The 21,634-nt window shown below is 43.6% G+C and overlaps 2 non-coding genes across 2 annotated transcripts; both read left to right on the top strand.

The window, feature by feature from the left end:
• The first annotated feature begins 8,197 nt into the window (after nucleotides 1-8,197).
• On the top strand, nucleotides 8,198-8,270 carry trnar-ucg (transfer RNA arginine (anticodon UCG)). The gene has a single exon. It is a non-coding gene; the product is annotated as a tRNA-Arg (tRNA).
• A 1,436-nt stretch (nucleotides 8,271-9,706) lies between these two features.
• trnas-aga (transfer RNA serine (anticodon AGA)) lies at nucleotides 9,707-9,788 on the top strand. Its single transcript has one exon. It is a non-coding gene; the product is annotated as a tRNA-Ser (tRNA).
• The last annotated feature ends 11,846 nt before the right edge of the window (nucleotides 9,789-21,634 follow it).

Raw genomic sequence — 21,634 nt, 5'->3', positions numbered from 1 at the left:
CATATAAGGTTTGTATTCCTCATGTACAGGACCGAGAATTACTTCAATGTCTCCAATCAGTTCTTGTCCTGAGAACATCAGAATCAATGTCCCGTCCACTTAAAGAATGGGAAGTTGTCCTGACTGTTTCCGATCAGTCTGACGTTCACCCTTCTTCATTCTCCTCTGAGTCCTTTTCCCTAAGAGTTTCTGAAGATTCACAAAGCTGGAGACTGGGTGACGTGTTTTGCCTTCTTAACATTTTTTCACCTGACAAGTGACAATATTTTCCCAAATTCTGTTCACAATCGTCTGTATTTCACCATGTCCAGGTATGAGAAGTCCCGTTTTGTGGAGGGATTCCCGATGTTGGTGAGCTTTGCTTCGGAGTAAAGATGGTTTGTCAGCAATTTCCTGCGGCTATTTATAATGATGGGAAAATGAGTGGTGGGGATTGGCTCTTCGACGAGCGGGGGGAAGTGTTGCCACTCACCAGAGTTAGTCAATGGAGGACAGCGGTAAAAGGAATCTATTCAAAAGCAGCACTTCTGCACAGAAAATTCAAAGAATACTGCAAAATCTCGATGGGTCTGGCAGTAACTGTGAAAAGAGAAACGGAGATAATGTTTTAAGTGTGTTGCATTTTTGATTAATAACTTGAGTTTGCTAAGTCTAATCAACTGACTGGTCTTGTTTGTTGAGACGAGATTTCTGAACTGTGAGTGAAAACTCGTCCAGCATGACATCACTGAAAACTGAACCAGCAGAATTCGAACCTGCGGAGGGAAGCCCCAATGGATTTCTAATCCATCACCTGTATCACGCGGCCATGACTACACGGTGCAATGCTGTCTTAATATATCTTATGTAATGGAAAGTTCCAAACTGAAACACCAGGATTTGGCTTTTCTTGGCACCCCAGCATCCTCCTCCTTTCGAAAGCAAGAGAGTCTGACAGCGAATACTGGTGTTTCAGGTTGGAACTTTCCATTACATAAGACATACTAAGACAGCATTGTGCGCGTGTCGTCATGGCCGCATCAATTTGAATTGCACACATATTGATGAGAGATAAAGTGGATGGGTAGGATCCATTTTCATGCGCAGAGAGGTGAATAAACACAGCACTGGATCGCGAAAGAAAAATGTCCTTGCATTCGGGCGGCACGGTGGCACAGTGGTTAAGACTGCTGGCTGACAGCGCCAGAGACCCACGTTCAATTGCCGCCTCAGGCGACTGACTGTGTGGAGTTTGCACGCTCTCCCCGTGTCTGTGTGTGTTTCCTCCGCGTGCTCCGGTTTCCTCCCACAGTCCAAAGATATGCAGGTCAGGTCAGGCGAATTGGCCATGTTAAATTGCCCGTAGTGTTAAGTAAGGGGTAAATGTAGGGGTATGGGTGGGTTGTGCTTCGGCGCGGCGGTGTGGACTTGTTAGCCCGAAGGGCCTGTTTCCCCACTGTAAGTAATCTAATTTGTCTAGCCCGATTCACTGCCAGTAGAATTACTCTCATTGAAGTCTTCTTGAAAAAATTCACCACTGGCAAATCTGATGTGCAAATTAGGTCTACTATTTTTAATCAGAGGTCAAAATCTGAAAATGTTTCAAATACACGGAGCGGCACTGGAGAGTGCAGACCTACCTTCAGGGACTTATTCTGCTCTGATGTACACCCCCGAGAAATTGGGACGAGAGTGCGTTCTCACAGCTGAAGGGATCAAACATTTAAGAAAATGATAAGGATTTACTCTTTCAGAGGGTAGCAAATCCGTGGGTTTCCTAAGAACAGAGGGCTGTGAAGGCGAGGTGTATTCAAGGCTGTGATAGACAGACATGGAGCATCACGGAAATGAGGATAAAAACGGGGGTTGAGAATTAACCAAATCAGCCATGATCTCATTGAATGTTGTCGCAGACTTGATCGGCTAAATTGCTTCCATCTGCTCTCATATCTTTGCCGGCATTTGGAAGATACCGGACACCATTTTAAAAGAAGAAAAGCACAACTTTAGGGAGAGGTGGTTTCAATCAAACTGAATCAAAATTAGTTATTGAGCGAAAAATCACACTTGGCATGTTTCCAGATTTCTTTGCTAGCATGACGAACAGAGTTGATCAAGGTCGTCTGATTGTACTTGGGCATGAAACAAACAAAGATTAGTGACATAATCTTCATTTTCTTTATGTCAAAAGTAATATCTTTCCTGATGGTCACAACAAAGGAGATGGTTTCCAAGAAAAGACAGATACTAAGTCAGCTGTAAACTAATCGATGACCAAAATATGGCTCGCGTTGTTCTCTGGGACAGATATGATTTACTGATTATTGTCATCCAAACTTTTTTATTTACCATTGAACCGTGAGTGGGAGATGGGAAACTAAGATCACCCGTAACTATTGCCATCTTTTATCACTCACATGTCGTATTTTTTTTCTTGTACGTAGTGGTGACTGCGAGTGCACTTGTAAACTGCACCTGCGGATGACTTCTTTCCTCACTGGTCCTCATTTCTCCACAAACACGTTTTACATCCTTATCTCCTGAATCAAAGTAATATGCAACCAATTGATAAATGTCACTAATACCTTGGCATTTCACACGCCTCCGTTTGTCACTTTCCAATGTAAATTAATAATTTGCCGTGTTGCAATTGCACACAATAAGAGATAACAAAATACAGGGAGGTGTACCAGATTTGCAAACGCACGCTATTGAAGCTAAAACGCAGGTTTCTGCCCAAAATACGATCACAGAAGCATGCACCGAACCGTCAGGAAGCACACAATAAGTCCAGTTCCAGAGGGCATGACAGGAACAGCACCAGAAAAACCACCAAATTCCTTCTCTCGGCTAATATTTTGGATGTACATCTCAATGAGCAATCGCGTTTTACATATGTTCTCACAGTAGTTACAACACAAGGAATAAACCAGTGCTACAGACGGTCCAAGCCCCTGAATCAGAAACACTCAATGCCCTACATACAACTACAAGAACATCTGCCCGTGGGGTATACGGGCTGGCTGAAGTTCATGATTGCAGCTCGCTAGTTGTCCGACTGTTTCTCCGATATAGTGTTTCGTGCAGTCCCTACGTGGAATCTTGACAACCACATTTGTCCAGCACAAGATGGGCATTGGATATTGTTTTCTGGTGAGCTTTCCCTCAGCGAGGTTTTGGTTTATGTGCTGTCCTAAATCCGTGTGTTCAGAGGAGTCTGGCTATCAGTTTCCAGAAATTTATTTTATTATAGTGAAGCATGGTGTTTCAAAAGCTTTATGGCATATCCTAGTTGACAATTTAGTGTGCCAGACATCTGGGAATGCAGTTGTGGGATACATATTCTTGGCAAAGAATTTGTGTGGCCGTCACTAATTGCCACGGCCAGCTGTCCCGAGTAGCTATACGTACAGACAGAGAGCATCCTCGAGAGCAGCACAACAGTAATAGAACATGGCAATCAGAAGGCAGCCAGAGATTTTCTAGAAGCAGGGCACCCATCCATGGATTCCATCAATAAACACATTGATCAGGATCCAATCTGCAACACCAACAACTGGACCCAGCGGCACTGAAACTAAATCAATTCCAACCACCACAGGACAGTAGGCTTCACAACAGGCTCTGCAACCCTGAGGATTGTACCTAGAACTGTGAGGATCCCACTTCCCAGCACCGCAAAACATTCCAACAACATCTCCATGAAGCACACGAGCTTCGCATCTTTCTGCTCCAAAGCACTCCGATTTTTCACAGCGGAGAATTGTACACTGAACTCCCGCATGCAATTTGAGGATGCCAAACCCAACACGATCAATAATGGCAGTGAGAGCGAGGGCAACAATTTCCATTGTCATATGGACAGCCACAAACACTCTTTTTGAAAGGTACCTTTAAATATGAAAGTCTGTGCAGCAGTATAATCGGGGAACCAAGTAGCCTGCACTGGGTATTCATATTTCAGACAATTTCCTTTGTTCACCGTTTTCACTGAAAGTGAATGGATATTACTATTTCATTACTGATATGAAACCAGATTCTGCATTGTATCTGCTCGTCGTTTTTGGTGTTGCAGTGGCGAAAAGGTTGGCAACCGCGATGAGAAATGTTTTTTTGTATTTCTCTCATTTCCTTCATTACTGTCCTGGTGAAGGGGGCTGGTGATTGGTCCTCTCGATCAGATGGAAACATCAGCGCATTGTTGACCTAATTTCATCACGAGTGCAATTGGTAAACTCCATTGCTGTTCCGTTTTGTTTTATGTTTGTTGAGCACTTCCTGTGACTTGGCAATGCACTAATTCTCCAGTATGTCCTGAATTGCCTCGCTGCCGTTTCTCTGAGCAGTTCATGACATAATCGGCTTGCACTGCAGCAAAGGCAGCATGCATGCTTCGGTGTGTATTCTGTTCCACATGAAGAGCTGTCAGTTTCTGGATTCGTTGGAGAGCTGAGGAGGGTAACATTATCCGTGCGGTATTATTCTTCACCCAAACCCTTTGATGGCAAAGTTGGGAAGGTGCTAAACGAATGGTCATTGGCAGAAAAAGTCCGGAAAGACCCTCATCGCTGGGTCAACTCGTCCCATCCACCCTCCAGAAATATAGGCAAACACGCTGACTGCGTAGCAAACAGAGTGCATTCTTTTGCAAATGGTCCATTAAAACTGGTGTCAGCTGCGGGAGCACATCAAAGATGCCGAGCATGGAAATAGACCCTACAATCGAACCTGTCCCTGCTGAACAGATAACCGAAATTAATTGAACCATATTTGCCAAAATGTGTTCCGTATCTCTCCGAACGCTTCCTGTGTATATACCCATTCGGATGCCGTTGAATTTGCCTTAAATGTGTCAAATCATTCTGCACACACAAAAATGTCTGAGTGAACTCGCTGAGTTTCTGCATGACACCATAACCAAACTTTTGGACAAAGTTGGAAACTGCGACTAGAATAGATGGCTCTCTGATTAGCCGCAATGCACAATGGGTGGAATGCCCTTTTCCCACTTTGTAAATCTTAGAAGACAAGTAGAAAATAATCTGCAACGAAAATGTTCAGAAAGGGTGTTTTATTTACACCAAATACGATCGTATCGATCGCCTTGTCTTGTTATTTACTTGTGAGGATTCTGTGCTCTCAGCACCGTGGCCCAGATCGTGGAATGGTTTTATTGTTCAGCAAACATATCGGTGTACCAGTAATTCTGCCGATTTTCTGATGCGAGCAAGTCATTGTTTTTTCCCCAAAACATTATGAAGGCTGCAAATCTGAGCCAAAAACGAAAATTGTTTGCGGAACTCAGCAAGACTGGCAACAGAAACGTCGACTTTCCTGCTCCTCGGATGCTGCCTGATCTGCTGTGCTTTTCCAGCACCACTCTGATCTAAAATCTGGTTTCCAGCATCAGCAGTGCTCACTTTTGCCTAGTTACTTCGGTGTCTCTGGTTCCCAATTCAAGAACTCCATCTCTCGCGGTTTCATGTCTGTACATCCATGCTGAGGAGTTGAGAAGTGAAGGAAAGTAACTCACCCCATCCATCTCTGGGGGAATGAGGGACTGAAAGTGAATCGTATCACATTGAAGTATATCTAGATGCGACTTAATCTCTGTATTTTATTGGGAACCATTTCTTTCATTGTAACCATCAGGAAAGACCCTTTCGTTTGCCACAAAAAGAAATGAATATGTCACTAACCTTTGTTTGCTTCAGGTCCAAAAATACTCAGATCAATAGCTCCCTTGCTGACCTCTGCTGGTCATGTTCGCAAAGAGGTCTAGCAAATTGCCAAGTGTGATTTTCCTTTTAATAAATAATTTTGACTCAGTTTGGCTGCAAATATCTTTTCCTACCTTTGTGCTTTTCTTCTTTTACATTGGTGTCTCGCACCTTACAAATGACAGCAAAGGTATGAAAGGAGATGGAAGCATTTCCCTCATCAAGTCAGCAAGAGCTTTCAATGAGATCACGGCTGATTTGGTCAATGCTCAGGGCGGCTGAGCTGTCTGTAGTCATGGCCGATTGGTTAAGGCGATGGATTAGAAATTCTTTGGGGTTTCCCCACGTAGGTTCGAATCCTACTGACTATGTTATGAATGCTTTCCTGCTGGAACAATTTTTGCTCAAAATTCAGAAAACCTATTTTGCAAACCAGGCCGGTAATTTGATTAGACTTGGGAAGCTCGAGTTTTTCATCAGAAATGTTCCATATTTAAAGCGTTATCTCTATTTCTCTTTCCAGATACACTGCTCAACACATCGGGTTTCTGCAGTTGTTATTGAACGTCCTGAGCAGAAGTGCTGCTTTTCATTAGATTCCTTTAAACCCTGTCCTCTGTTCTCCGACTCTGGTCAGTGGCAACACTTCCTACTGCTCGTCAAATTGCTCATTCCCCACCGCTCCCTCTCCCATCATTACAAACAACCGCAGGAAATCGCCACTTAACCATCTTTGTTCCAAAGTGAAACTCACCAGCCTCGGGAATCTCTCCACCAAACGGGATTCTTATCCATGGACATGGTGCAAGCCAGAGGATTGTGAAGAGATACTGTGAAAATATTGTCAGTTGGCAGTTGGAAAAATGTTTAGGAAGCAAACCATATAATTTAGACTCCAGCTTTGGAAATCTTGAGAAACTCTTTGGGAAATGGAATCAGAGGAGAATGAAGAAGCGTTAAATATCGGACCGAGTAGAGGACGCGACATTGACTCTGATGTTGTCGGGACAGGAACTGATCTGAGACATTGAAAGGATTCTCGTTCCCGTACGTGAGGAATACAAACTTCATCTGGACTCTGGGACAATGAAAAACTCTGGAACACTCAAGACAATATCCAAATATTGATTGGGAACACTACAGTACGAGTAATATAGAAGGGTCAGTTTTAATCCAGTGTGTGCAGGAGGGCTTCCTGACACAGTATGTAGACATGCCTTCAAGAGACGAAGCCACTTTCGATTTAGTACTGGGTAACGAGCCTGGCCAGGTTTTAGATTCGGAAGTAGGTGAGCACTTTGGAGACAGCGATCACAATTCTCTCAGGTTTACTTTCGTGTTGGAAAGGGATAGGTGTAGTCCACGGAGCAAGAGTTTCAGCTCATGGAAGGGAAATTACGTTGCATTGAGGTAAGATTTAGGAAGCGTAGAATGGGGTAGGAAACTGCAGGGGGTGAGCACATTACAAATGTGGAGCTTATTCAAGGAAAAGCTCCTGTGTGTCCTAGATAAGTATGTACCTGTGAGGCAGGGAGGAAGAAAAAGAACGCGTGAGCCATGGTTTACTAAGGAAGTGGAATCCCTGGTCAAGAAGAACAAGAAGTCTTATGTGAAGCAAAATGTGAAAACTCAGTTAGAGCGCTCGAGGGTTCCAACGATATCAGGAGAGACCAAAAAAGAGAGCTGAGAAGAGCCAGGAGGAGACATGAGAAGTTGTTGGCAGATAGGTTCAGGGTTAACCCTAAGGCTTTCCATAGGTATGTCAGGAATAAAAGAATGACGAGAGTTAAATTTGGGACAATCAAGGATAATTGGGAAGTTGTGTGTGGAGTCAGAGGAGATAGGGGAAGCACTAAATACATATTTTTCGACAGTGTTCGCTATAGAAAATGAAAATGTTGGGGAGGAAGGTACAGAGATACTTGCGTCTAGACTAGAAGAGATTGAGGTTCACAAGGAAGAGATATTAGAAATACTGCAGAGTGTGAAAATAGATAAGTCAGCTGGGCCGGATGGGATCTATCTGATGTTGTTTAGCAAATGCACTGCAGGAACGTACAAATCAAGCTGATGCTGACAACGGCTCGTTTTGAGCCGCTAATTTCAGTGAAGTGGCGGCGCCAATAAAAGGTGTCACGCATCTCGTCTAATTCCACATCCAGAGCTCGAAATGACCAGAGGTTTCTCGCTGAGTTTCTGCAGGGTCTTGTTTGGACGACACCATGACACTTTTTCACTGGAATGGATCATGAAATCGCGTCGTGACTGTGAATAAAACGATGGAAAATTCCAGCAGAAAAGGTGGCGACCGTGAAGCAGGCAGCTGAGGACAAATGTTTCTCCTTTGCCAGTGAAAGGCACTGCTTCACAAATTGGAAACTTCGAAGTGAAGCAATGTTGGTGATTATCTTCGCTGCTTGTTCACCTTTTTAATTCTGATTCCGTGAAAGTCCATGGCATAACATATCGACATTCTGCCAAGTGCAGGCTTCTCTCATGGGCCAGTGGCGTAATAGATAACGCGTCTGACTTCGGATCATAAGATTGTAGGTTCGAGTCCTACCTGGCTCGAGGGGGAATGTTTTGCTTTAACCGTGGTATACGTTGACGCTCCCCTGCAAAGTTCTCTCGGGACATCGCCTCTGTGCTTCCGCATGTCAAGCTTGCATTTGTCCTCTTATCCATTTCAAATTCCAGCTCTCCACAAGGGACACCTCCGTCAGTTTGGCGGTATCTTCTGGTGTGTCTCCCTCTGTGGGGGAAAATGAGCATGAGTTCCTCAAAAGAGTTACAATTCGTTATACTTCTGTCCAATTATTGTGCCATGTTAGAAAATAGGACAACCTCATTGACATTTGACCTGAAACATTAGAACACACGAGACTTTGGGCCAAAGTTCGAAACTGCTACTCGAATGGATGGCTCTCTGATTAGCCACAATGCACACGGGCGGAATGGCCTTTTCTCACTTTGTAAATCTTCGAAGACAATTTGAAAAACATCTGCAACGAAAATGTTCAGACAGGGTTTTTTATTTACACCAAATACGATAGTATCTATCGCCTTGTCTTGTTATTTACTTGTGAGGATTCGGTATTCTCAGCACCGTGGCTCGGATCGTATTCCCGCTCATGGAATGGCTGTATTATTCAGCAAACATATCGGTGTACCAGTACCTCTGCCGATTTTCCGATGCTGGCAGGTCATTGGTTTTGTCCAAAACATTATGAAGGTTAACATAAAACAAATAGCTGCAGGTGCTGGAAATCTGAGCCAAAAACGAAAATTGCTTGTGCAGCGGAGCATGACTGGCAACAGAAACGTCGACTCTCCTGCTCCTCGGATGGAGCCTGACCTGCTGTGCTTTTCCAGCATCACTCTGATCTAAAGTCAGGTTTCCAGCATTTGCAGTCCTCACTTTTGCCTAGTTTCTTCAGTGTCTCTGGTTCACAATTCAAGAACTCCATCTCTAGCGGTTTCATGTTTGTACCTTCGTGCTGAGGAGTTGAAGAGTGAAGAAAAGTAACTCACCTCCTCCATCTCTGGGGTACTTAGGGACTGAAAATGAATCGTGTCACATTGAAATATATCTACATGCGAATTAATCTCTGTCTTTTATTGGGAACCATCTCTTTCATTGTAACCATCAGGAAAGATCATTTCGTTCGCCAGAAAAAGAGATGAATATGTCACTAACCTTTGTTTGCTCCAGGTCCGAGAATAATCAGATCAATAGCTCCCTTGCTTCCGTCTGCTAGTCATGTTCGCAAAGAGATATGGCAAATTGCCAAGTGTGATTTTCCTTTCAATAAATAATTTTGACTCAGTTTGCCTGCAAATGTCTTTTCCTACCTTTCTGCTTTTCTTCTTGTACATTGGTGTCTCGCACCTTACAAATGACAGCAAAGGGATGAAAGGAGATGGAAGCATTTCGGTCATCAAGTCAACGGTAGCTTTCAATGAGATCACGGCTGATTTGGTCAATGCTCAACCCACCTGAGCTGTCTGTAGTCACGGCCGAGTGGTTAAGGCGATGGACTAGAAATCCATTGGGGTTTCCCCACGTAGGTTCGAATCCTGCTGACTACGTTATGAATGCTTTCCTGCTGGTACAATTTTCGCTCAAAGTTCAGAAAAACTATTTTGTGAACCAGGCCGATAATTTGATTAGACTTGGGAAACTCGAGTTCTACATCAGAAATGTTCCATATTTAAAACATTATCTCTGTTTCTCTTTCCAGATGCACTGCTCGACACATCGGGTTTCTGCAGCTGTTATTGAACGTCCTGAGCAGAAGTGCTGCTTTTCATTAGATTCCTTTAATCCCTGTCCACTGTTCTCTGACTCGGGTCAGTGGCAACACTTCCTCCTGCTCGTCAAAGTGCTCATTCCCCACCGCTCCCTCTCCCATCATTACAAACAACCGCAGGAAATCGCCACTTAACCATCTTTGTTCCAAAGTGAAACTCATCAGCTTCGGGAATCTCTCCACCAAACGGGACTTCTCATCCCTGGACATGGTGCAAGCCAGAGGATTGTGAAGAGATACTGTGAAAATATTGTCAGTTGGCAGTTGAAAAAATGTTTAGGAAGCAATCCATATAATTTAGGCTCCAGCTTTGTAAATCTTGAGAAACTCTTTGGGAAATGGAATCAGAGGAGAATGAAGAAGTGTGAACTGTCGGACCGAGTAGAGGACGGGACATTGATTGTGATGTTCTCGGGACAGGAACTGATCTGAGACATTGAAATCATTCTCGCTCACGTACGTGAGGAATGCAAACTTCATCTGGACTCTGGGACAATGAAAAACTCTGGAACACTCAAGACAATGATGTGTTTCTGTTCGCCGAGCTGGAAGTTTTTGTTGGAAACGTTTCGTCCCCTGTCTAGGTGGCATCCTCAGTGCTTGGGAGCCTCCTGTGAAGCGCTTCTGTGGTGTTTCCTGCGGCATTTATAGTGGCCTGTCCTTGCCGCTTCTTGTTGTCAGTTTCAGCTCTCCGCTGCAGTGGCTGGTATATTGGGTCCAAGTCGATGTGTTTGTTGATGGTGTTTGTGGATGAGTGTCATGCTTCTGGGAATTCCCTGGCTGTTCTTTGTTTGGCTTGCCCTATAATAGTAGTGTTGTCCCACTCGAATTCATGTTGCTTGTCGTCTGTGTGTGTGGCGACTACGCATAGTTGGTCGCTTCGTTTCGTGGCGAGTTGATGATCCTGGATGCGGATCGTTAGCTGTCTTCCTGTTTGTCCTATATAGTGTTTGTGCAGTCCTTGCATGGGATTTTGTATACTCCATTAGTTTTGCTCATGTTGGGTATCGGGTCCTTAGTTCTGGTAAGCTGTTGTCTGAGTGTGGCTGTTGGTTTGTGTGCTGTTAAGAGTCCTAGTGGTCGCAGTAGTCTGGCTGTCAGTTCGGAGATGTTCTTGATGTGTGGTAGTGTGGCTAGTCCTTTGGGTTGTGGCATGTCCTCATTCCGTGGTCTATCCCTTAGGCATCGGTTGATAAAATTGCGAGGATATCCGTTTTCGGCGAATACCTTGTATAGGTGTTCCTCTTCCTCTTTTTGCAGTTCTGGTGTGCTGCAGTGTGTTGTGCCCCTTTTGAATAGTGTCTTGATGCAACTTCGTTTGTGTATGTTGGGGTGGTTGCTCTCATAATTCAGGACTTGGTCTGTATGTGTGGCTTTCCTGTGTACCTTTGTGGCGAATTCTCCGTTAGGTGTTCTCTGTACCATCACGTCTAGGAATGGGAGTTGGTTGTCCTTTTCTTCCTCTCTGGTGAATCGGATTCCTGTGAGTGTGGAGTTGATGATCTTGTGTGTTTTCTCTATTTCCGTGTTTTTAATTATTACAAAGGTGTCATCCACGTATCTGAACCAGTGTTTGGGTTGAATTTGCGGTAAGACTGCTCTAACCTTTGCATTGCTGCTTCTGCTATGAGTCCCGAGATCGGTGAGCCCATGGGTGTTCCGTTGATTTGTTCGTATATCTGGTTGTTGAATGTGAAGTGTGTTGTGAGGCACAAGTCCCAAGATTTAGGAAGATGAGGTAAGATTTAGGAAGCGTAGAATGGGGTAGGAAACTGCAGGGGGTGAGCACATTAAAATGTGGAGCTTATTCAAGGAAAAGCTCCTGTGTGTCCTAGATAAGTATGTACCTGTCAGGCAGGGAGGAAGATATAGAACGCGTGAGCCGTGGTTTACAAAGGAAGTGGAATCCCTGGTCAAGAAGAACAAGAAGTCTTATGTTAGGACAAAATGTGAAAACTCAGTTAGAGCGCTCGAGGGTTCCAACGATATCAGGAAAGATCGAAACAGAGCTGAGAAGAGCCAGGAGGAGACATGTGAAGTTGTTGGCAGATAGGATCAGGGTTAACCCTAAGGTTTTCCATAGGTATGTCAGGATTAAAAGAATGACGAGAGTTAAATTTGGGACAATCAAGGATAATAATGGGAAGTTGTGTGTGGAGTCAGAGGAGATAGGGGAAGCACTAAATACATATTTTTCGACAGTGTTCGCTATAGAAAATGAAAATGCTGGCGAGGAAGATACTGAGATACTTGCTTCCAGAGTACTAGAGATTGAGGTTCACAAGGATTAGGTGATAGAAATACTGCAGAGTGTGATAACAGACAAGTCCCCTGGGCCGGATGGGATCTGTCCTAGGATCCTCTGGGAAGCAAGGGAAGAGATTGATGAGCTTTTGGCATCAATCGTCAAATCATCGTTGTCTACAGGAATAGTTCCTGTGGAATGGAATATAGCATATGTTGTTGCCGTGTTCAAAAAGTGTCGTAGAGACAACCCTGGTAATTACAGACCAGTGAGTCTCACTGCAGTTGTTGGTAATGTGTTGGAAAAGGTTATTATAGGTAGGATTTATGACCATCTAGAAAAGAATAATCTGATCAGGGACAGTCAGCACGGTTTTGTGATGGGTATGCCTTGCCTAACGAATCTTATTGACTTTTTTGACAAAGTGACCAAACAGGGAGATGACAGTAAACCGGTTGATGTGGTGTATATGGGTTTCAGAAAGTTGTTCGATAAGGTTCCCCCCAATGGAATGGAATTGTGGGAGAGATTGCAGCTTTGATCAGTAATTGGCTTGCCAATAGAAAACAGTGTTGTAGTTGATGGAACATGTTCTTCTTGGTGTCCAGGTACTGGCGGCGTACCACAAGGGTCGGTATTAGGTCCACTGCTGTTACATGAGATCTAACCTTGCCAATCAGTCTCCCATGGGGAACATTGTTGAACGCCTTACTGAAGTCCATATAGATCACATTTACTGCTCTGCCCTCATCAATCTTCTTTGTTACTTCTTCAAAAAACTCAATCAAATTTGTGAGACATGATTTCCCACGCACAAAGCCATGTTAACTGTCCCGAATCAGTCCTTGTCTTTCCAAATACATGTACATTCTGTTCCTCAGGATTCCCTCCAACAATTGGAGTATTCTTGGCAGATGCAGTTTCATGTCGGGAATGCGAGGTCATATACTTTGTTGGGAAGAATCAAAAGATACGCTACTATTAAAATCGTTAGAAACGCAAAAGATGTGCAGTGCAGAGGAGTCTCAGTGTTCTTGTACATGAAACGAACAAAGGTTAATCACATATTTATTTCTTGCTGGCAAAAGAAAGCTTTTTCTGATGCTCACAATTAAAGAGATGGTTTCCAAGAAAATAGGAAAATTAAGTCACCAGTAGAGTAAGCAATTACCAAGATATCCCTCGTGATGTTTTATGGGACATGTGGGATGTTTTTGATTATGGTTCTCCAAACGTTTTTACAATGGAACCGAGAGTTTTAGAAGGGAAGTTAACATCACGCATGACTATTGCCATTTTGTCACTCACACACAATATTTTTTCCTTGTACGATTTATTTCGCTTTGTGGTTACTGCGAGTGGGCTTGTAAACTACACATGCTTGTGAGTTCATTCCTCACTGTTCCTCAACTCCAGCCAAACAGACTTTACATCCTTATTTCCTGAATCAAGGTAATCTATAACCATTGCAGAGATGTCATTAAAACTTCAATATTTCACAGGCCTCTGTATATCATCTTACAATATTAATTGATCCTTTACTGTACTGCAGTTGCGCATAAGAAGAGAAAAATAGCATCGAGAATGGTGGACCTCCGCTTCACACACGTGTCCTTGAAGCGAAAATGCAGATTACTGCCCATAATACGATCGTGGAAGCATGTGCCAAACCCTCAGGAAATATAGAATAAGTGCAGTGCCACAGGGCATGTCAGGGACAGCAACAGAAAGACAACAGAAATGCTGCTATGAGCTCCTATTTTGGATATATTTCTCAATGAGCAATAGAGTGTTACATGTGTTCCATCAGGAGTTACCTCACAAAAGGAACTAACCAGTGCTGCAGACGGTCATATCATCCGAGTTCCAAGCCCTGGAATCAGAGACATTCAATATTCTGTGCATAACTGCAAGGAACAGCTGTCCGAGACGTTTACAGTCCAGATGAAATTATGAATGCAGCTCTCTAGTTGTCAGCCTCTTTCTCCTATGTCGTGTTTCGTGCAGTCCCTGCGTGGAATCTCGACAACCACGTTTGACCTGCACATGATGCATATTGGGCCTTGTTTTCTCGTGAGTTGTTGTCTGAGTGAGGCTCTCGGTTTCTGAGCTGTCATAAGTCCGAGTGTTCGGAGGAGTCTGGATATCGTTTTCCAGAATTTGTTTTTAATACAGGGAAGCATGATTTAATAATTACCTCAAAGCATATCCTCGTTGCGAAGTTTGTGTGCCATGCATCTGCGAATGAAGGTGTGTGGATATTGGTTCTTGGCAAAGAATTTGTGTGGGCGTCAGTCCAGCAGTCCCTAGTAGCAATAGGTACAAACGGCAAGGGCCACACATTCGACTAGAATAGCACAACAATAATAGGACAGGGCAAGCAGAAGACAGCCAGACAATTCCTGGAAGCAGGGCACTCATCCACGGATTCCATCCGTTGGACCCAATCTGCAATCCCAACAAACGGATGCAGCGGGAGTGAAACCAAATGAATTCGGACCAAAACATGAGAGCGGCGTTTCACAGGAACCTCTGCAGCGCTGATAATGTCACCCAGACAGGCGAGGAAAAGTCTGCAAACCATCTTCCTCGAGTCACCGAACTTTTCAACAAGAAATCCAGAAGCATCCGAACTTCACATCTTTCTGCTCCAAAACACTCCGCTTTTCCACAACAGAGAATTGCACACTCAACTACCGCGTGTAAGATGAGAATACCAGCCCCTACACTACCAAGGGCGGCAGTAAGAGCGAGGGGAAACAGCTGCCACTGTCATTCCACAGCTACAAACGCTCTCTTTGAAAGGTACATTTTCGTATGAATGTCAGGGCAGCAGTAGAATATGGGAACTAAACAGCCTGCGCTGTGTTTTCATATTCTGGACAATCTGAGTTGTTCACAGTTTTCCCTGAAAGTGAGTGGACGTCGTTATTTCACCGCTGTTGTGAAGCCAGATCCTGCACTAAATCTGCTCCCTCGTTTTTTGTTGTTGTGGCTAAAAGTTGGGCAATCGCAACGTAAAACTTTGTTATATTTCTCTCATTTCCTTCATTACTGTCCTGGTGAGGGAGGATGGAGGTTGGCTCGCTCGATCAGATGGAGGCACCAGCGCATTGTTGAGCTAATTTAATCGAGAATATAATTGGTAATATTCACATTGCATGGTACATTTTTCTGTTTTGTTTTATGTTACTTGAGCACTTTCTGTTACTTGGCAATGCACTAAATCTCCAGAATATCGGGAAGCTCCGTTTGGAATTGTTTCGGTGCTATTTGTGTGAGCAGTTCTGGACATACACGCCTCGCACTGCCTCACAGACAGAAGTAATGAGTTTGTGTGTCTGATAATGACTCTGCCTTTTGAGTTTTGCACCTGGTCCACGTTAAGAGCTGTCAGTTTTTGGATTCACTGGAGAGTTGAGGGGACAACACGATTTGTGAGGTTTTTTTTAGTCAACGAAATTATTTGATGGAGAACTTGGGAATGTGTCAAGGAGAATGGTCATTGTCTGTAAATGTCTGGAAAACATTCCTCTCTGTGTCATTTCAAAACATTACGCCTCAAGAAAAATACAATTCAAACACGCTGACTTAGTAACAAACAGCATGCGTTTTTGCAAGTGGTCTATTGAAACTGTTGTCAGGTACTGGAGTGTCACAGAATTGCCGAGCACAGAAGCAAACCTTCCTATCCAACTTGCACCTACTGAACAGATGACCGTAACTAATCTAAACATATTTTTCAATATTTGTCCCTTATCTCTCCGAACACTTCCTTTCTGTATACCCATTTAGATGCCTTTGAAGTGTTGTGAGTGCACCAAACTCTGCCACTAAATGTGGCAATTTATTCCACACGCACAAAAATGTCTGTATTAAATCAAGTGTCGCTCACATCCCTTTCAAATTGTACTGCTCTCACATTAAAACTATGCTATCTCACTTTAAACTCGCGTGACTTCTGAAAAAAGTGCAGATTGACTATGTTCTCTGCTCGTCTACCTCATGATTTTGTAAACTTTTCCAAGGACATCCCTCAGGCCTGAAGCTCCAGGAAAAACTGTCGAAGAATATTCAGCTTCTCACTAATGCCCACACCGTGCAAACCTTTCAAATCGTTGTAAATATTATTTTTAATTATGCGAAGGTATTCATAGAAAGTGCCAGGGGAAATTGCCTGAACTGAGGCGATGCTGAAACATTAGTCTTGACAGGTTTGGCGCTTAGTTATCGTCAGGGAGCGTCGCTGAGTAGTTTAATGTAGGTAAAAAACAATGAATACAGATGCTGGAGACCAGATTCAGGATTAGTGGTGCTGAAGAGCGCAGCAGTTCAGGCAGCATCCGAGGAGCAGTAAAATCGACGTTTCGGGCGAAACCCTGTATTCCTGATGAAGGGCTTTTGCCTGAAACGTCGATTTTACTGCTCCTCGGATGCTGCCTGAACTGCTGTGCTCTTCCAGCACCACTAATCCAGAGAGGTTTCATGTGCTGGGTTTAGGGTCCAGTCTCTATTGCGTCGTGGGTTTGAAACCCAACTTTGCAATAGAACAACAGCAGGCAGCTTTTTATGAATGAACTACACAGGTCCTGATATTGTTTTATGGGTGTATTTGTTACTCCTCGGGTCTCTCACCCTCTCTGCGGTAAACACGGGTACATGAGCAACTGATTCTTAAAATAATGAGAACTACTGCTGTCCACATCCTCTCGAGCACTGTGCGTTTGGATGTGTACACGCACAATTTTGCTGCCAGTTGCTGTGTCTCAGATGGTCAGAGCATTTGGCTGAAATGTTGGTTCTCCTAGCCCAAAAAGAGCACAGAGCTATACATCTCTTTGACTCTATGACTCTAAGTATTGAGACCGACCATGTACTGACATACAACCTCGAGAACTCATCCATGATTGACCCTGAGTCCGCAGTGAGTGTAACGGTCACGTGCAGCAGAATGTGATCCCACTCTCTACAAGCCCCCGCTGCCAACAGAAAGGGCCACTGCCGTTTCAATCAGCGGCTTCCTGCCCAGACCTGGGACACAGCTCATGGAAACTCCTTCCTCAGGAACGGCTGTTACCGTGTGAAAGGGTAAACAATTCTAGTTCAAATTGGAAATGGCTTCAGAAGATTGTTCCTGTTTTTAAAAAAAATTATAATCAGAATTCCTGTCTCGAATATTAGAAGTGGTAAATTTTGTAGGCAGGTAGAACAAAGAAAGTGTTGATGGTGATGACTCTGTCTCTTCAGCAGATTGGATTACCTATACTCTAATCAGAAATGATTTGATTTCCTGAGGTATTTTCCCGATTGATTTGCAGTCTGCCAGATTGTCTGGGAATCACTTCGGCGACCTAAGGATCAGGGTCAAAATATGAAAATATTAACAGAGAAAAGTAAATCCTGGGGCAAGGCCTAAATGGATTGTAATCGTTTGAAGGAATAAATCTGAGAATTGAAAGACTTTAATAATGTTACTTGCAATGGTGAGGAATGAACGAGATTTTTGAAAATTGCCGTGTCAGCAGAATTCAACTCAGTATGAAATGATAAATTAACCAACACCAGTCCTGTCCTGGCTCGCTCAGTCGGTAGAGCCTGAGACCTTTAATCTCAATGATGTGCGGTCGAGACCCATGCAGGGCGCTGTTGTTTGTTAATATGTTTGCCACTTTCCATTAATGTTGCAAGAGCGAATTCGCTCGCTGAGGCAGGTTTTGTTGACACATTTTTTCCTCCGTTTTTGATCATCTCTTAGTTTCTGAGTGAAAACTGTCTCCACTGTACTGCAGGTGCAAGAGACAAGGTTATCAGTTCAGCCGAATATGCTATAAACGATGTCTCTTCCAAAATGTGAGGTACCATTCCAAACGTGCCCCAACCAAAATGTCCAGAGACGTCGAATGCGAATGGCCACATGACAGTGACAGCTGCATGTCAAATGGTGCTGCAATAGAATTAACTGAATGAGAATGCTCTGATGGAAACCGAATGGAACTCTCCCTGAAATTTTCCCAATTCACTCGGTAAATGATGCTGTTGTGTACCAATATGCGTTTACGTCATGAACAGCTTATTGACAGTAACATGGATGGGGGTGATGCAGGATAGTGAGGTTTCTGTGTGGGTCAGAAGTGATTTGTTCGAACAGGGAATTCAAACGTCCACAGAGCAGACATAGCTGGTCCAGGGTCACACTTCTCCCTTCTGTTTCAGTATCAACAAAAGAAATTGCGGGAAAATCTCAGCAGGTCTGGTAGAATCTTGGAAAGGAAATCCGAATTCAGTATTCAAGACCAGTGACATTTATTTCTCCATGTCCATCTCCGTCTACCTTTTTATTGAATATCTCCTGACTCTCAACTTTATACTTAGTTTCTCTTTTATTACTCCGTCCCCAAACATTCTCCCAGTCTCAAAATTTAATAGCAGAACTGTTTCATCTCTCACCTCGCCGAGTTATCAGAGGAGGCCTTCGAAATGCACGATTAACTCTGTTTCTATTTCCTTAGATAATGGATGGCAAGAGACCAGAAGGTATCGGAGGACAGTTAGAGCTTTCAGCCCATCTGGTCTGCCGCCATTCGGTCATGACTCATATCGTTCCCAAACTAATTTTCAGCCTTCTATCTGAGATACTTTTAGCCCCCCTGAATTTAGGATCCAGTTTTTTTCCCAGAGTGCGAATGAAACCGTCCCAACCGTCTCCACATCTGCTGGCAGCTGTTACACCGTATCTGTGTGTGATCGAGCTCAATTTCAGTCCCACACAGCAAACACGTCTGTTCTGAGCAATGCAATCCCCGCTGCATGACAGATCGATCGCGTCTCTGACCCCACGGTTTTTCTGCGAGGCAGTAGTTAGCTCCTTCACCACCCACGGCAAGGACCAGTGCTTCAAAATGTGGGGACAAAGAACGATAGGCACAAGAGTTTGTACAGGTTAGGTCGAAAGGGTTATTGTGAACTTCAGTGGAGTCCCTGCTTCAGAGTCTGGGTTTGAATCGCCCAGGCCTGGATAAAATTCCAAGTCAGGAAATGAAGATTTATTTCTCCTCTTCTTGTGGCTAATCTGAATGAAAACCATTTTCTGCTTCCACAGAGAGCACAGACCCGGTTCTGCCAGAAGGAATCCACTGATTGATTGCATCCAACTGGAATCATAGAGACATAGAGATGTCCTGCAGGGAAACAGACCCTTCGTTCAAACCTGTTCATGCTGACCGGAAATCCCAACCCAATTTGGTCCCTCTTGCCAACACATAGCCCATATCCCTCCAAACCCGAATGGTACTTATATACCATTTCAAATGCCTCTTGAATGTTGCAATTGTACGAGCCTCCACCACATCCTCTGGCAGCCATGGCAGCACATACACGAATAAATTGTCACTGCAAATCCCATCTCAGGATCTCGCCTTTCTGAGCTGAAACTATCTCGCTATTCATTCAATGTCGCTATGTCTAATTCTTGGAACTCCCTCCCTATCGACATCATGGCTGTATCACTGTGTTGAGCACTTCGAGGACGAAGTAAAGTAACTTATCATCTCAATCTCTTGAGTAATTATGGTTGGGCAGTGAAGCCTATCCCAAAGAGTGACGTGCATTCTCCAGAATTTCGTTTGAAAAAGCTGCAGTTTCCAAGTGGACACCCGAAAGTGGTCCGGAACAAGTGTAAAGTTTCGAAGGGAAAGTAGGATAAACTGAAAGTCAATGATGACTGGGATGAATGAGGCAGAAAGTGAGTGAGGGGCTGTTGGTACAAGGATCAATGTCAGTGTCAATGATTTAGCCCTTCCTGCCCACTGTTAACACCGACTCACACACCAGTCCTGGTAAATTCACCACAATTACCCTGGTCTCTTAGTATGAGTTTCCCTCTGTGCATATTCACGCGGTAAATCGGCCCCGAGAGGATGAACGCATATCGTTTATCCTGTCAGGTTAAAGAGGTGAAGGCATCAGTTTGAAATCAAAGCAAAAAGAGATTGCCTCTTCCTGTACATTTTCAGTGGAGAGTCACCAGCTGTGAACTTCTTTCCTGCACAAGAGGACGTTGATATAAATTCTCATCGAGCAGCTTTGTTACAGAAAGGTGGTCTGGATAACTGTGAGCAAATACTTCATTAAATGCCCTTATTGCTTTGAAGAACAGTGTCTGTGGTTTCGTCAGTTTAAGCATATGGTAGTAACCAGGCGTTAATGGTGTCAAATGCTGTCAAATGCTGTCAAATGTTCTGTACATTGAAAGTTCATTGTTTAAACTTCTTGTAAAAGCCGTATTGTTTATCCAACATCGCGAAAGTGATGGATCAGCATGCTTCTTGTGTTTGAGCTCAGACCGTTGTTATTTCGTGCTACCAAGCCCTACCGCCTGATGTGGACCCATTCATCTATGTTCTATCCTGCTAATTCAACGCAGAGTTCTTTTTACTCTGTTCGACAAGGATTTGTCTATCTCTTCTACTATTATTCTCCGTCCATCTTTTCAAGTTTTTTTGGGAATAATGAAGAGACACAGGAGACACTGCAGACTTGCAGGACGATGTTGTAATAATAACGCATCCAATGAGATAATTGCTCTCATTGTCTGCTGTCACCATTCATTGATTTTAGGCAAACGGCAATGGCATCATAGTAATCCTATAATTGGAGTGAAACTGCTTTTTTTATTCTGGTCTATTATGAATACTATTTAGAATTGTAAAAGCTCATTACGTTTTCAGTGAACAAATGTCACCTGATCTCAGACCTAAGTAACACAGACATTACTTGGAGACTATGAGTCCAGTTCTACACACTCTGGTCGGGGGGCGGGGGGAGGAGAAAGCCACGGAACAGCCTTCTATTTTAACACTTTTCCAAGAAAAGAAATGAAAAATGAGGGATATTGACAGACAGAGAGTGTGAGAATGTAGAAGAGAGTGAGATAGTACAGAGACACAAAGGGAGACAAACAGAAATTCTCCATTCACCATGGCTTCTCATTGACATAAAGGCGAAGAAAAAGGTAATGAAGGCCAGCCTTTCACCAACTCAGGGCAACAGCAACAGTATTACAGCCGATAAAGGAATTTTGCATTTTTACAGATGACGTCTGTCAGTTAATGAGAGATTCTGGTAAGTATGCTGTTTCACGAAGTGAAATTGACAATTACCCAGGTAATAAAACAAGAAAAAGCATAAGTAGCCTGAATCTCTGAGAGAAACATTAAATCTCTTTGTCTCCACAGATGCTGTCAGGCCTGCAGAGTTTCTCTGTCAATTTCTGTTGTTGATTCAGATTTCTAGGATTCGTACTTCTTTGTTTTATGCTAGTCTGAATCCTGTTTGTGACAATACTCGATTAATTGCCAGTTCCATACAACATTCGCTGCTTT

Source organism: Chiloscyllium plagiosum, unplaced genomic scaffold (assembly GCF_037043375.1).
Source record: "Chiloscyllium plagiosum isolate Xiang-an unplaced genomic scaffold, Cpla_swu_hap1 HiC_scaffold_42, whole genome shotgun sequence".
NCBI lineage: Eukaryota > Metazoa > Chordata > Chondrichthyes > Orectolobiformes > Hemiscylliidae > Chiloscyllium > Chiloscyllium plagiosum.
The sequence above is the reverse complement of the archived record's forward strand: the minus strand, read 5'-3'. Positions and strand labels throughout refer to the sequence as shown.